Below are 16,979 nucleotides of genomic sequence, written 5' to 3'. Positions count from 1 at the left end.
GAGGGGAAGACCGTTGCCATGAAAGGGTGTACCTGGTCAGCAGTGATGCTTAGGTAAGATGAAAGGTATATTGATGTCATGCGGCATCAGGGGTTTTCCCCATCTCCGCGTTGCTTTCATTGTGGGTGTACCAGTTTGCTGGGAATGCCAGAGGTTTAAAGTGTGTGTGGGTATTGAATGTGTGTAATGTCATGTACCGTTGTTCATCTGGTCGTTTAGCCGCTAGACCCCCTGCTGAGGCCCAACGTTGCCCCACTTACGCCCCGTGGAGGCAGACCAGGAACCTAGTAGACTATTTTTATTCTGGCAGGTCCTGCCGCCCAATTTTCTGAGATTTCAGCGGCTAGGACAAAAAATATATATATACATATACACACACATATAAAATATATGTGTGTGCAACATGTACATATGTGCGTGTCTTCAATTGCGTGGGAAATTATCGTTTAGATGTAAAAAGGCCGAAAGTAGACAGTTAATTTGGAGTTGTTTAAGGTTTTGGTGTGGGAGCATACGTTTGCGTAAAGATAGAAGGGGGGGAGAATGTAGACTAGGGGAGTAAGGCAGAAGTATGGGGACAATAGAGTAGGCGACCCCAGTAGATCAGTGGGGCATGCACATGCTTCACCAAAAGAAAAGGAGGGGTGGGGGCCCAGCATTTAAAGAGGTCGGGCTAGGTTGCCGGCTCAGATCGCCATGTGGCGTCGGCAGCTGGGCTGCGTGTCACTCACGTCAACTCTGTCCGAGTTGTCAGTTCGGTATTTGTCCTGGAACAGGAGCTTCGTTCCAGCTACCTGGATGTCCTCAGGTCCTGCTTGTGGTTGTAGGCGACTAGTCGCGTACCTCGTGGGTGTTCATTATTAAGTTCACTTCTTGGTCCTCCTTCTTCATTGTCACAGTCGATGTACCTATGGTCCAGTCCGATTTGTTTTTAGTCGGGGTCTCGTCCTTGCGGGAAATCCCCGAGTGTTCATCTGTTCTTTTGTTGTGTTTATAGTAGACGGCTGTTCGCCTAGTTTGTGAATTGACATTTGCCCTCAGTCGGGGTCTCGTCTGTGATAGGACACTAGGGTTTCCTTTTCATTTCACCTGATTAGTTCCAGGCTTTTCTCGTTGGTTACTGTCCATATTTTTAAACAGTGGCTTGGGAGTTAGATTTATCTTTATCCAGTTACTTTAGTCAGTATTGAATTTATCCTGGGAGTGTTGTCAGTTGTGGGCGATGGCGTAGTTGGCTCTCCATCTTGACCGCAACATTCCACAAGGGGTCTCGTTTTACTTTTGTACGGCGTTTGTGTAACGTGAAATCCCTTCGAAGTCGACCATTTCCAGAACTGTTCGTTGCGATCACGGTGTTATTTTCCCCGAAGGAAACCAAACAGAAACGACCGTGAGGTCCGGAATTAATGAATGGGGCTGCCTGATTAATAAAAACACCCTCGTAAATTGGGAGCGTGACAAACGGATCCCGATGTCACCTCGCTTTTTTCAGTGCAGATGCCGGGAGGATCCGTGAGGGGCGCGCTGCAGAGTTATTATTCTATATAAAACCGGGTAGCCATCCCGCCGAAGTTCGCATCTAATAGAACCGAAAGGGATCTAATTGATGCTCCTCATTGCGCAGAGATTGGGGGAAGACAGTCATAACGAGCCACTCGAGCCCGGAATGAGATACCATTTCCGAGTTGGAAAAATTATTCTAAAAATGAAAAGTTTCCTCGTGGCGCGGGTGAAAAGCTCTGCCACCCGAACAAAGGGACGGAGGGCCCGTGAAATAAAGGGATTCACTTCCCATTTCTTTCACGAGACTGGCTCTTTTTACGTCATATTACGTGCCGCGATGGTTATCACGCCACGCCGAGATGGACGCCAAAGAATTCCTGACACTCTAAAAATAGTTGAAGGGAACGAAGAGAGTAGTTGGCCAGAACGGATCCTGCGCTGCTCGCATGGCCGGATGGCTGGCGTTCTTTCGGATGCTCAGTTAGGGATGAATGGAGACGTTGATAGCACCTTGTTGTAGGGGACAATTCGGGGGCGCTGCTCGTTTGGTGAGCGCAAAAGAGGCAAATGTTTCCAAGTGTTCGGCATTTCGTGCGCGCTGTTCATTCCCTCCCCCCACTAACGACTGCGCTTGGTACGGGTCCTCTCCAAATCTGCGCTTTTCTTTTAAGCGTCCACTGCTGATGTTCGATGTCGAACCACACCCCTAGCGTCATTGCAGTCCTCTCGCCGCTCTTGGACGAGTAAGAAGTCCACAGACTCGCTTCATCTGAATTTTTTTTTAATTTGAAAAAAAAAAAAAAATTCAGAAGTTTACTTTTAAATTTTTTATTTTTATTATTATTATTACATCATTTTATTTCTTTTTTTTTTGATAAATATTGAAGGCTATTACATAGATTGAATTAAAAGAAAGGAAAGCATATTTACAAGTAAGCTCACATAGACACTGAATTTCAAAACTGTAAAAATGGTACAGTCAATAGGTCTACTTTATACACTTCTTTCAGGATGTCCTGTCTGTAGCGCTTCGAGCTGCAGCAAGCTGAGGCATCAATTCCCAGGGTCCGAATTTGTTGTACGCAACTCAATAATTCCAATAAAAACAGTCCGAATGTAATATACCCACATCGGAATTGTAAAAACCTCAGATTCTGGCAGCAATTTAATATTACACCCGACGATTCAATGTTAGAGGTTCGGTATACATCACTGAAAATTCTGTCTATTGAGGGATATATTTCATAGTCTATCAGGTGGCTCCACAATCACCATTATTCAGACTTCTAATATTTTCTCCTCCCACTATCCGATGAATCCTCTGAGTAACTTGAGGCCACCAACGCTTGCTCACCAAATGCACGGTTGTTCGATTACTGTAGCCGCCATGTGGCAAAGTGATCAGTACACCAACAAAGCACGCTAAATCATTGATTTAGTTCATCGTAATACCACGACATGTACAATTTTTGGCACAAAAAAGTGCAAAGCTTCAAATTTTTGTCCATATAAAGTTCAAACGTTATTTTCTGGATCAAATAAAATACATAAATTCATAATTATTTATTATTATCATTATTATTATTATTATTATTATTATTATCTGTTTATTTCTCTTTCGAGACACCCATAGACAGCACGTGGCTAGAGGGTGTGGTTACATTATAGTATTTACAAGCATGTTTACATGAACTTATTTACAAAATTTGGAGATGAAAAAACACAGAATATGTGGTTAATAAATTAATTGTTAAGTTGGTTTAATTAATTGCAAATGGTTGTTAAATGCTAAATATTATTATATAAATTATTAAATTAGTCTTCTTATTATATTTGTACACATCAGCCGGTACACATTACCAAAGATTTCTGTCCTATACATTTTGTCTGTACATAGTTTCTCTGGATCTATATTTAAATTATTAAAATAATTCACAGTATTTGCTGGGAAAAATCTCCCCAGAGAGTCCAATTGAGTCAGTTGGCACATGAGACTTGGTTCTTCCCTCTTTATTCTCGGTCGTATCATCCGGGGGCGAGTGATCACGTTTCCCACTTTCAGCGAATCTATTCTCTCCGTTAGTAGTTTTGCCAGAGTTAAGATGTTTCTGGTTGTGATGATATACTTCCAGGGTGTGATGTCCAGATTGGCAGACAAGACCGCTCTTGAGATGGTAAACGGTTTCCCGGCAATCTTGTTTAGCCATCTCAGGAGCCACTATTCTACTCCTAAGAAGGCCTTGATGTTGTTCTCGGGGGCCGATGACCAGATAGTCGATGCGTACAACGGAATCGGTGTAACGCATTTAAGGATGTATTGGATCATAAGATGAGGGCTTGGGAGACCGGTGAGTTCTTGTCTAGTGCTCCACAGTGCTGCGTATGTCTTTTTCCTAATGTGTTCGAAGTGAGGTATGAAGTTTAATCCTTCATCCCACTTAAGGCCAAGGTCAACATATGCGGGGGAATTTTGGATTCTGGTATTGTTCACAAAAATCGTAATTTCATTTTTCTTCTTTTTGTTGGTGAAGGTCATTTGGGCAGTTTTCTTTTCATTAAGTTTCAGGCCAATGTAGTGCAGATATTCTTCTAGCTTCTTGATTGCCTTGTTTGCTTCCTCTGATAGATGGGGTGCAGTTTCTTGTTCTTTAGATGTTACAAAAAATTTCAAGTCGTCAGCATATGTAATAAATTGTTCACAGTTTTGAGCTAAAAATGGGGCTAGTGCTATTGCAAAGAAGGTGGCGGACAATACGCCCCCTTGAGGTACTCCCCTAGAAATACAGTAAGTTGCTGTTTGTTTCCCATTTATTGCGATAATTTGTCTTTCTTGAAGGGTGTTAGTGAGAATGCTTAAAGTGCTTCCTGAAATGAGGAAATACTCCTTGAGGATTACTGTTATAGCTGGGATTGAGACGTTGTCGAAGGCTGCTGCAACATCCAGAAAAACGATGTCTAACTGTTGTTTATTATTTAAAGCTAACTGTATTCGGAGTAGAGTCTCCATTAAATTAGTAATAGTCGACCTTCGAGGAAGCACAGAATGTAAGTATTCTGGCCTGTCCCCAAAGCAGTGCTGATTGACGGTGCTCAGGATTGCTTTTTCAAATATTTTTTGCAGAGAGCATCCGATTGCGATGGCCCTGAAATCTTTACTGGTTTTAGGATTGCTTATTTTTGGAACTGGTTTTACGTAATATCTCTTCCATTTTTCCGGGATAACCCCCTCACTTAGTATTCGCTGGAAGAGGTGCTGGAGCGGTTCGATTACCTCGGCGCATTAAGCGGTCCTCTTCTCTGAACAGTTTGCTCGCTAATTAACGCAAGCTAAACGCCATTTATAGTGGTTATTCCACGAACACCCAATCACGAAACGCTCAACTTATGAAGCATCACGAAGATTTAGTTGAATGGAAGAATCTCTCACTTCATAATTCTTCCGTTGCAAAGGTAGAACTTATAAACTGAGTTTTCTGTTGCGCACTTTGCCTGCGGAACATTGTGCTGTTTTCTGTCTATCAGCTGTCCGATGTTTGTTTCGTTTCCTCCTTTCTCTTATTAATGCCGCCCCACATAATCTCGTTTTGTCCATCAATGATGGTTCCAGCACGAGAGCAAGCATTTCGCAAAACCGTCAAAATAGAATTCAAATAGAAATACTCGTAATTTCTATCAACATTACTTCAGAAGGCGATGTTTTCATTTTTATTACTTCTTTGCCATTCCGACCGAAATATCATTCCCACTCTAATGGATATCTAGGGAAGACGTTTTACATATATTCTTGTGGGATGATTCCTTCCATTGTATATCATTAATGGCTATAATATTAATGTCGAAAATAAAAGCAATCTAAGTTATTATTTCAAAATATTTAGAAATTGGACTTAATGAATGAATGCAATCATTTCTCCCAATTAATATCTGCAGACAACTTATCTGGATTCGTCACTTTAAATTGCTCTCATCGGTTCAGAGAAATTCACAGCTCACTCAATTATTATTATAAAAACCTTTTCTCCTTTATGGGATTTTTTTCCACCCCGCGACGGGTACTGGGACCAAGTGCATGGTTGATTGGTTGTGTCCGATAACTATTATTATTACGACTGTTGGTCGAAAAACTCTCTTACTATCCTATGTATTCAAGATAGGAGCATTCTGGAGTTCCATGTAAGTGTTCTCTGGGAGACCTATTGCTACTAGGTTTGTATGGAGGCTCTTTGGCATTATGTCGATGGTTCACAGGATGATCGGGATGGTCATTACTTATTCCGTATGCCACGTATCTTTGACTTCTGTCTTAGGTCTGACTTCCTGGTCTTTTCCTAGTAGGTTTTCTGGAGGTAGCTGGTGTTGCACACCGCTATGTCGATCAGGTAGGTAGCCATTTCCTTCTTATCGATGAGGTCTGTTGTGCTGGAGCATCTTGTCCGGTATGTTGTCACGGCCCCAATATACTAATTCCTTGTGATTAGTGATCTCTAGTACGGCCTGAGGCTCGTACTTGTAGCACGATAAACTTTCTTTGATCAGCTACTATTTTTCCCCAGCTTCTCAAGTATTATCCTGGCCAATTGGTTCTGTTTGGGTGAGGTGCTGGATCGTTTCTGGAGCCACGTGACATCGACGACCTGTCTCATCTCTTACTCCGGGCTCCTTTGCGATGTATTTTCTAGTTTCTAGTATTTGTTGAATGGTGAGCATGAATCCTTCTCGTGAGCCATGCATTGGAAGCCAATTTATCTATGTGGTCTTTGTTGAGGTCATTGCAGCGTTTGCCATGAAGTGTCTTCTTGGCCCATCTTTCTGTATTTGTTTTTCTTCTGTCTGTGTGAGTGCGGTTTTCTTGTTGAGGTTGTGTTGTGTGCCGTTTGTCTATCTTTCTTGTGTGTTGGCAGATCGGTGCTGTGTTTACCTGGAAGTAATTCCCCAGTACTTAATTGGCTTCTTCTTTTGTTCAGTGAGGTTAGTCAATCCCCTCCCTCCTTCTTTTCGGCCTATGTTCAGTCTCTCGATGGATGATTTCGGGTGATATAGCCGGCTTGGTCATCATTATCCTGATCGATCACTTAATCTCCCCCAGCTAGATGTGGGTTCAATGTGTGGTGAGAATCTATTATTATTATTATTATTATTATTATTATTATTATTATTATTATTATTATTATCTGTCTAGATCGTAGGTATAGCTTAGCTTAATTTTTCAGCACTTACCTCAGAGGTGAGTGCTGAAAAAATACCTACGATCTAGTCATTACATTACAGCACATAAGGACTCCTTAAAAATCAAGAGTATATTATTATCTGTTTATTGCCCTGTTCATTAGCTACCCTGGATGTGAGCTGGGGGGATGATATTTACATACTAAGGTTAAGTTATAGTATATTTTTATTTAAATTATGCTTTGAGTTATAAGTTAAATTATATTAATGTACAAGTTAAGTTATCATTAAGTATATCTCATATCGTGAATACCTTCACAACGAGTTGCCATGATATTGTACATTAGTTAAACTATTAAACTTGTACATTAGTTAAACTATTTACGTAGCCTGAGATTTTAGCCCTAAACTATACTGTAAGTTAAATTATATTGTAATTTAATACAGTTTATAAAATTATATTGTTTTATTTATTTATATTTATTCTTCCATGAGTAACCTTGGCATCTCGTTTTCCATCTATCAGCTGGTGTTCTTGTAGTCATAACGATAGATTTCAGTATGTTTCTGTTCGTTTCTGACATCTGCGTGCATTCTGCTGGCAGAATTTGTCGAGATCAACGGCTAGATTGCTAATCAAATCTACCACCGTGTTTCCTGGAAATAGGCGTCTCTGGACATTGAGTGAACTGATTGTAGCAGTGTGGCCCTAAGAAACACTTCCTTTTTATGTAACCGCTGAGTAATTCAACAAACGTAATTGAAATACATTGCATTACGTTAGTAAATAACTTCTGCACCCCTTTAAATCGGTTTATCCCGGAGAGCACCAAAGCTACGAGAGAGAGAGAGAGAGAGAGAGAGAGAGAGAGAGAGAGAGAGAGAGAGAGAGAGTGTTGCAGTATTGGTTAAATGCAGAGAAATCGAGAGGTAAAAAGCAACACGTTAATTCTAACGTATCAATAAGATAAAAACAATTTTTATTATTTTTTGAGTGTGTAGATGTTTCTCTCTATTTATTAAAAATTAATTCAATTACTGTACTTAAAAAATTTAGTATTAACGTCTCTTGATTAATATTACAATTTTTAAGGAACATTTATAAGGGTAAAAATTTCATCCTCGTTCATTCTACTTTCACCTTTTATCCTTGTACACCTCACGTTCCTCTGAGGTGTCTGGTTGCCAAGCTCTGCAGCCCACATATTCAAAGACTTTCATCCTTTGGGTGTCCTTCTGCAATTTAATCATTGCATCTCACCATGCGAGTTGCTCGCCTTTGGATCCTATCAAAAAGCTCAATGTGTTTTTTCCAGATTATTTCTCAATACTTGGACACAGTTTCCAAACCCTTCGTGGATAGCACAGTTAGTAAGATCGCCATCGCTCCCTACAGGGTGGAAAAGACCTGAGTTGGAACCGCGTCGATGAGGGGAGGAATGTTTACGAGTGTTTTTCACAACGTGGCTGTGTAGAGTGTAGAGTGAATCTATTTGAAGACGGTTTTTTCTCCCAGAAACTCGGATTTTTCTTCCAATAAACCAGAAAGTCGACCTCAGAACACACGTCATTTACAGACAATATACACGGAGCAATATGGCCTTAGTTTCCGATGCTGATAAAGCCCAACCAACAACAATATTCCAAATATGGTCTTACAATTGCCTTGTGCAGTGGGATTGTGACCTTCCTATCGCTACAGGATGTTATTCGATATCATCAACACGACACCATGGGCCTTCCAGACCGCCACTTTACACTGCTCAGAGACCCTCATATCCACTCGATCTTCCGGTCCCTCTCTTCCCCAACCCTCTTTTATCAAGTCCCACCAATTGCATACATCATTTAATATTGCTATTTCTCAAGTGGAAGGCTGCATTTTGTTGGATTAAAACTTAGCTGCCGCTTCCATGAATTCTGTATAAGTCAGCCTGAAGAAGTGCTGCTTGGTATTGATTGTTAACTACTCTACCTACAAACTTGGACATGACACATTTTATCCCTTCGTCGATATCATTTAAGAAAATGAAAAATAAGAGTAGTCCCAGTAGCAGTCATTGGGGACCACCATTTGTTACATTAGCCCAAGCTAGAGGTTAACCGTTAATCAAAATCCACTGCCTCCTACGCTGCAGCAAAACAACTGTCCATCTAACGATCTTTCCAGTGACTCCAACATTAGTATTAATATTAGTAATAGCCACATGGTGCAAGAAAGGCTACGGCTTATGCTGCACCAGTCAAAAAAAAAAAAGCCGATTAAAACAATGATTAAAAAAACCCAAACTAATAATTAATAAAAGTAAATGAAATTAAACCTATCATCCTGTGCGTTTCACTCACCCGAAGGTACTATCCAGATGACCTTTGAATTTCCCCAAACTGTCGGCCTCTACGAACCATGTAGGCAACTTATTCCAGTAATTTATAACTGCTGGCTAAAATAAAACTTCCTGCAGTCCAATCTAAACATCTCCCCCCGTAACTTGAATTTATGTCCCCTAGTTCTAGCATCATTTTTAATCTTGAAATCGTCCTCATTCATTTTACTGATGCCTCTCAGAGCCTTAAACACCTCAATCAAATCTCCTCTAAGGTGTCTAGTTTCCAAACTCTGCAACCCACATATTCGAAGTCTTTCTTCATAAGGACGCCCTTTTTCCGATCTCACCAAGCGAGTTACCCGTCTTTTCACCCTTTCAAGAAGCTCGATGTCTTTCTTTAGGTGCGGTTTCCATACTTGAACACAGTATTCCAAGTGTGGTCTAACAAAAGCCTTATATAATGGGATTATCACTTGCCTATCTCTACTTACAAAAGTTCGATAGATCATCGATAGGACACCATGGGCCTTCCTTGCAAGATGTTTACAATGCTCAAAGAATTTCATGTCTGACCATATCGTAACACCCAAGTCCCTTTCCTCCAGTACTGGGTTTAGTTGAACTCCACCAAGTGAATAAGTTATTTTGGGATTACTGTTTTCCAGGTGTAATACCTTACACTTTGTTGGATTAAAGCATAGCTGTCATTTTTCTGACCATTCCTGAAGTCTATCTAGGTCTCTCTGAAGAAGCCTCTCACCTTGACAGTGAACATTAACTACTCTACCAATTTTAACGTCATCTGCAAATTTATACATCACGCCCTCTATCCCCGTCGTTTATGAAAATTAAAAAGAACAGTGGTCCTAATACTGATCCTTGGGGAACCCCACTTCTTACATCGATGAATCATCAGATTCATCAGAACCCAGTCTGATGAATAGCCATTTATCACAACCCTCTGCCTCTTGCCCTGAAGCCATCCTGCTGTCCATCTAAGGATTTTCCCAGTGATTCCAACCTGTTCTAGCGTATAAAGTAACCGCTGATCTGTAACTAAGTTAAAAACTTTGCTGAAATCTAAATAAACAATGTCGAAATTATTCCCTAAATCCAGCTCGTGAGTGACCCTTTCAAAATAGCGAACCAGATTTGTTAAACAAGATTTTCCCTTTACAAAACCATGCTGAGTATCTTTGAGAATTTCAATTCTATCCAAATGATCCTGAAATCCACCCTTGATCGGTGCCTCCATGATTTTCTCTACCACTGAAGTCAGATTGACAGGTCGATAATTTCCCACTTCACTCTTAGAACCATTCTTAGGTATCTGAGATACATTGGCACTTTTTTCAATCCAACGGAATCTCCCCAGAGTCTACTAATACTCACATAATTAGCTCCAATAGTTCAATGCACTCATTTGCCGCTTCCCTTAAGATTATAGGGTATATTCCATCAACTCCAGGAGCCTTACTGGCCTGTAGGCTCGAAAGTTTTTTCATTAAATAATCTTGCGGAATTTCAATATTATTAATTACATATTTTTGAACTTCGCTCCCACAATTTTCATTTGCAAATATCGATGCAAAATAACTGTTGAGGTCATCTGCAACGGCTGCTGGTGTATTTAATACTATCCCCTCTCCCTTACGTAAAGGTCCGATCTGGTTTGTCCCGCTCTTCTTAGTATTTATATATGTGAAGAATTCCTTATGCCCCCTCTTTGCTCTGTTTGCCAGTGATTTCTCATAAACTGCCTTTGCCTGTCGAACCTTTCCTGTGGCTCTATTACAGATCACCTTGTAGCTGTTATAGGTTACGGTACTTTTTATTGCTCTGTAACCTTTCCACGCCACCTTTTTCTGCTCAAGTAATGTGGTAACTTCACTATTCATCCAACTTGGAACCCTCCTCGTGAAGTATTTTTTAATGGTATATACGCATTCAAGGCATCTGTGATTAATGTTTTAAAAGCATACCACAGTTCAAATGTATTCGTTCTCTGCGCGATATCTACCCAGTTAGTAGAGGCCATGTAGTACCTTAAGGCATCGTAATTTCCTTTTCTGAAATTATAACGCATTCCTTTGCCTTTTACTGCTGCTACCTCTCTGTTCGTTATCCACTGTAGAACTCCGTGATCACTTCCTGCTACTACTTATATAGAAAGAGTCAAATTATTTGCTGTCATCCAAGTAAACAAAATTATTTCATGCATCCAACTCATGTGTGACTTCTCAAATTATAGGATCAAGTTTGTTAAACATGATTGTCCCTGTAAGCGAAAACCGTGTTGTGTTTCCTTCAAATTTCGATTTTTGTGTAAATATTCTTGTAATGCACACTTTGCTTTATCATGGCCTTCATTATTTGCCCTACCATAGAAATCAGACTGATTCGTCGGTGAGTATATACGCACTTCACTCTGCGAACTGCCTTTAAATATTAGCGCTGCACTGGCACTTCTCTAATCCAAGGCAATCTCTACTGAGTCCAGTGATACCCCCATAATTTACCTCGATAGGTCCGTGCACTCCTCTGTCGCCTCCCTCAAAGTTATTTGGGCTATAAGGAGCGTTATTTGCCAATTTGAGCTATACAGGCCCTTACTTATCGATAATTTCATTCTTTTCAGTTTGAATTATGCAATTTCTCCACATTAAGAGGGGTTGGAATCTTTCCTAAGTAAATATGGATGCAAAGTAAATCTGTTCAATTCAAACATTCATCTGCAACGCCACGTTGATTATCTGAGACCTTCCACGCACATTGCTCAAGGGTCTAGTGTCATCCCTTTTTTTCTTTGTACTGATATATGTGAAAATTGTCTTCGTCTCCGTTCTTTACTCTCTTCGCACATGTCTCTTTATCTTCATTTCTCAGCCTAAACTTTACGAAATTTCGAAATTGTAAGCTCATGACATGTAAAAAACCTAATCTCCACAAAGGTATTGACATGTTCGGAATCACCTTTCTACCCACACCGGGCGGAACATGCGTGGATTCTAATTTCGTCAATTTTAATGGACGAAGGGGGAATTTTTATGCACTTTTTTGACAACGTAGCTGAGAATCGCGATTTATAGATAAAATTATTATTATTATTATTATTATTATTATCCGTTTATTTCCATAAGGAAACCACCCCGGGACGGCAAAGTGCCAGGAGGGTGCTAAGTACATATCAGGGTACGAGATACTACGTGCAGTGGGTTACATATACTGAACACGTTTGCGCGTAAACGAAATGTACTGGTTCACCTCATGGCCTTAGTTGCTTTGGCGCTTAACATGCCGAAGTCGTCAGGATCACAACGGCTTCGCAGGGACACGCGAGTAACAGCCACCCGTCGCTTATTTTTTTAAAGCAAACGTGTTTGTTGCTGGAGAGAGAAGTCGCCAGCGGGAAGTGGGAAAGGTGTCGGGGTCTTAGTAGAGCATTCGTCACGAGGCGGTGAATTAAACGACGAGATGAGATATTTTGTGGTCGCGCAAATCAGATGCGCATACTTTGAACGAGTTAACGCGAAAATTCATCGCTGGTTTCTTTGAAATACGAAACAGTTCCCATAAAATCCTGTTAGAGGTCACATGTGTTGCCGATGTCCGTGAGCATCGGTGTCTTAAATGCACGTTCGGAGGGCGGAATTAATTACTTTTGGAAAACGAACTATTCCCCGTTAACTTCGTCAGGGGTGGGTTTCACTCTGTGTCCGACCAAACGTTTTATAGGCACGCGGAAGCACATAACGTGGCAAAATTAGCCGCGCAAAATTCCCAATAGCGAGACGGCTCCGAATTTATGGGTCGATGTCATTTTCGTAATCATGTGTCGGCAGCAGATAATTCGCCAAGTCGGTCCGCATTTTGTAATGCACAAATTCATTATATTTAAATTATGCGTCGCGGAACAACCTCTTAATGACCAAGAACGAATGCGAATATCGTTTCCAGTTTGCTTTCTCAGCAGCAGATGCAAGGCTCGCTCAATGGTGGCGGACTTTAATCTCGGTTCTGTTACAGATCGGCACGGAAACACAAAGTCTCATTACGGCCGACCCATTTGAGTCGTAACAAGGTGTGTCTTTGTGGACGGCAGAATATTTGTGGAAGGGGACGAGGGGGGGGGGGTTGTGCGAGAAACTTGGTAATGATTTAAACAGCGATGGAAATGTTCTCTCGTTCTGATTGGTTTCGCACTTCGGGTTACATATAAAGTTGGCACAGAAGACGATGGAGCTGCGAACGGCGTTCTGTGGATGCACCTCGTACTCGCCTTCCAAGTGGGGCATAAAGGAAGAAATGAAATGTTGCAAAAGCGAATAAAAGTATGTTGCAAATACGCATTTATTTGTTTAATTATTACAAATAATACTATTAAAGAATGGAAAAGCAGAAAGGTCTAGAAAACGTAATGATGTACAGCATTTTAAAAGTAATATCCCATAATAACGCGTAAAATGAGTCTTGAGGTTGTCGCAGATATTCTTCCAGGTATGCTAAGCTGTGCTTCCTACCTGGGAGTCTCAAACGCAGATGGAACTGATGTCTTCAAGTAGATACACTCTACACTCGAGGTACACTCGAAACAAGTAGTCCTAATTTCAGCAATGTCCAGTTCGTCTGTGACAGCCAGATCCTCTGCTTGCATCTTCACGGTTGCGGGACTGTTAGTAGCCCAAAGTATAACCCACCCCATGTGCACTTCCTCAAATACGGCACCTAGCACACTGGAAATGCCCACAAAGGTGCGAATCAACGTGAGCAGGGGTCGAGGTGCGGCGCCCCTCTGTGTTACCAGACAATGTTAAATAGTAAATTGCTCTCGTCAATTGGTGCAATACCACCACTTTGCTCATTGTAGGCTTAAAGTGGTGGAACCCATGTTTAGATTCCAGAGCGAAGCTCCGGCAAACCCCGCTCCCCCTCCTCTTTTGTCATGCAGTATGATTGATGCCTTACATTCCGAGGGTACAGCTCTAAAACGATGTTTGCAGACCGGCAGCTAGATAGTCTACCTGACCAACCTATTAGTAACTCTCTAGGAGGCTACCGGATCTGCTAGTGTATAATCTCGCTGCTTCTACTTTGCCATAGAGTGACAACATTTCACGTTTCTCGAAAAGTAAACCGATTCAATGTTCGAATATGGGTTTCTGAAAACCCACACAGTATTCAAGAGCACATTCGAGACAGCCCAAAAGTGAACATATTGTTTAGTCTTAGGAAGAACGTGATTAGTTGACCGTTTTTCTTCTTGGAGGATACCGTTACAAGAATCACATACCGACACATGCTGGAACAATCCGAATTTCTTCAGATTACATACCTGCAGCTTAACATAATCTTGCAGCAAAATAGAGCATCCTTCATTGGGCTTTCCTGGTGAGCACTGCTGTGACCGACAGTTTCGAGACCGTTGGATTGGGTGGACCGATGCCGGGGTGCTTTTTTCTGGCTACGTGAAAGACATGGTGTATTAGTATTAGCAATGACTACACGGTGCAAGGAACCCTATGCCTTATGCTGCACCAGCAAAAAAAAAATAAAAAAAATTAAATAAAATAATAATAATAATATAATAAATAAATAAAATAAAATAATAATAATAATATAATAAATAAATAAAATAAAATAATAATAAAAATAATAAATAAATAAAATAAAATAATAATAATAAAATTAAATAAATAAAATAATAATAATAAAAATAAATAAATTAAATAAATAAAATAAAAAATAAAAAAATAATAATAAGAAAAAAAAATTTTTAAATTAATAAAAGAAAAGGAAATATGGAATCTATGTGTTTCCTTCCAGAAGTAACTATCCAGCAGACCTTTTAATTTCCCCAAAATATCAGCCTATACCACCCATGTAGGTAACTTATTCCAGTAATTTGTAACTCGCTGGCTACAATAAATTTAGTCTAAACTAGTTTATTCATTCACCTGCCGTTTTCTGGAACAACCTTCCTTCGTAAGTATTTCCTGAAAATTACAGTCTACAGAAGTTCAAGTCCAATGTCAACAAATATATTCTTCCGTCTTCTCAACCTCCAACCCAAACACGGTACTAAGTACTATAGGTTTTAATACCTCTCGTGTTTGGGGTTTTCATAAAAAAAAAAAATCCCCCCTTGAAATTATGGCCCCTTGTTCTAGACAGTAAAATGAATGAGGACAGAAATATTCCGTCATCATTCATTTTACTTTTGCCTCTCAGAGCCTTAAAAATCTCAATCAAGTCTCCTCTAAGGTGTCTAGTTTCCAAGCTGTGCAACCTACATATTCAAAGTCCTTCCTCAGATGGACGCCATTTTACCGATCTTACCCGGCTTTGGATCCTTTCAAGAAGCTGGATGTCTTTTTTTAGGTGCGGCGTCCATACTTGAACACAGCATTCCAAGTGGAGCAAATGTTCGATAAATCATCGATAGGCCACCATGGGCCTTCCTTGAAAATCAGATTTGTTAAATATGATTTTCCCTTTACAAAACCATGCTAAATATCTTTCAGGTCATTGGTCATTGCCTCCATAATTTTCCCTACCATTGAAGTCTGACTGACAGGTCTATAATTTCCCAATACAATCTTAGAACGGCCTTTAGGTATTGGCGATACATTGGGACTTTTCCAATCCAATATAATCTCTGCTGAGTCCAGTGATGCTCTCATAATTAGCCTCAATGGTCCAATGCGCTCACAATTTCGTCTCCCTTAAAATTATAGGGAATATGCCACCAATCCCAGGAGCCTTACTCCTCGTCTGTAGGCTGCTCGAAAGTTTTTTCACTAAATAATCATGTGAAATTTCAATATCATTAATCACATTTTTTTCAACTTCACTTCCGCAATTTCTCATTGAAGTAAAAGGGTTTTTCTTCTGTAAATAGCGATGCAAAGTAACTGTTGAGTTCATCTGCAACATCATCTGGGGTATCTATTACTGTTCCATTTCCATTACTTAAGAGTCCAATGTGATTTGTCCTTCTCTTCTTTTCAGTTATATATGTGAAGGCAGCTTCTCTGGCAACTTTGCTCTCTTTGCCATCCATTACTCATAATCTGCCTTTGCCAGCCTTTTCAGTGGCATTATTACAGATCAATCTATGGCTGTTATAGGCTTCAGTACTTTTTATTTTCTGACTTTTCCATGCCGTTCTTTTCTGCTCAAGTAATCTGGCAACTTCATTATTCATCCAACTTGGAATCCTCTTCGTGGAGTATTTTTTTAATGGTATATACGTATTCGTGGTGTGGGGGGATAACGTTATTGTACTGCAAGTCGCAGAAGATTACTACCTTTCCTTGAATATCTCTTATTTAGATATACCTTTATTTATTTTTATTTAGATTTTTCTTAGATGCTCTCACACCTATCAAGGCCACTTGACTGCTATACACTGTATATTTCACAGAATATTCTCAGGATCATGAGGGTAATTTTCTTTGTTTTCCCCTTTGTCAGTTTCCAGGATTCTCTCGCCTAATTGTGGGAAACCCTTAACTAAGCAAGAAATTCGTGTGTTACTTAGAATAACAGGACTCAAAATGAAAATAAAAATTTGAAATTTATTACATACAACATAATATACAATTGAACTAGATATCATGTGATCATAATATACAAAGTTGACTCAGAGATACCTTGCATATATTATTCTTATTCCAGTTTCCCTTCACTAGTTAATTTGATTTCACAGTTATATACAAACACCTGATTCATTCTTCTTGCCTTATTCCCTAATTAAGTCCTAACACTTATAAATTCACTATATCTCTTTTCTTTACTCCTGCATACAATACTCTTTCACAGAGCAATAATCAAATATGCTCCAATCATCATTGAGCTCTTTGTTCTCACCACATTGTTACAATATACTTGTAGACCAATCTTCAGTATCCTAAAGTCCTTCCTTGTTACTAATCATTCAACTAAACTACTTGTACACAAATTTCCATAAATTAGAACACCGTA

The 16,979-nt window shown here is 39.9% G+C and overlaps 1 protein-coding gene across 2 annotated transcripts in view; it reads left to right on the top strand.

Annotated features, from left to right (window-relative positions):
* LOC150075719 (glutamate-gated chloride channel-like) overlaps positions 1-16,979 on the top strand; it is a 713,240-nt gene that overhangs the window by 485,029 nt on the left and 211,232 nt on the right. The gene's annotated exons all lie outside the window — the stretch shown is intronic.

Source organism: Mastigoproctus giganteus, chromosome 13 (assembly GCF_048544385.1).
Source record: "Mastigoproctus giganteus isolate SK-2022 chromosome 13, ASM4854438v1, whole genome shotgun sequence".
In the NCBI taxonomy this organism is placed as follows: Eukaryota; Metazoa; Arthropoda; class Arachnida; order Uropygi; family Thelyphonidae; genus Mastigoproctus; species Mastigoproctus giganteus.
Note: the sequence above shows the minus strand (reverse complement) of the source record. Positions and strands in the feature narration are given on the sequence as shown.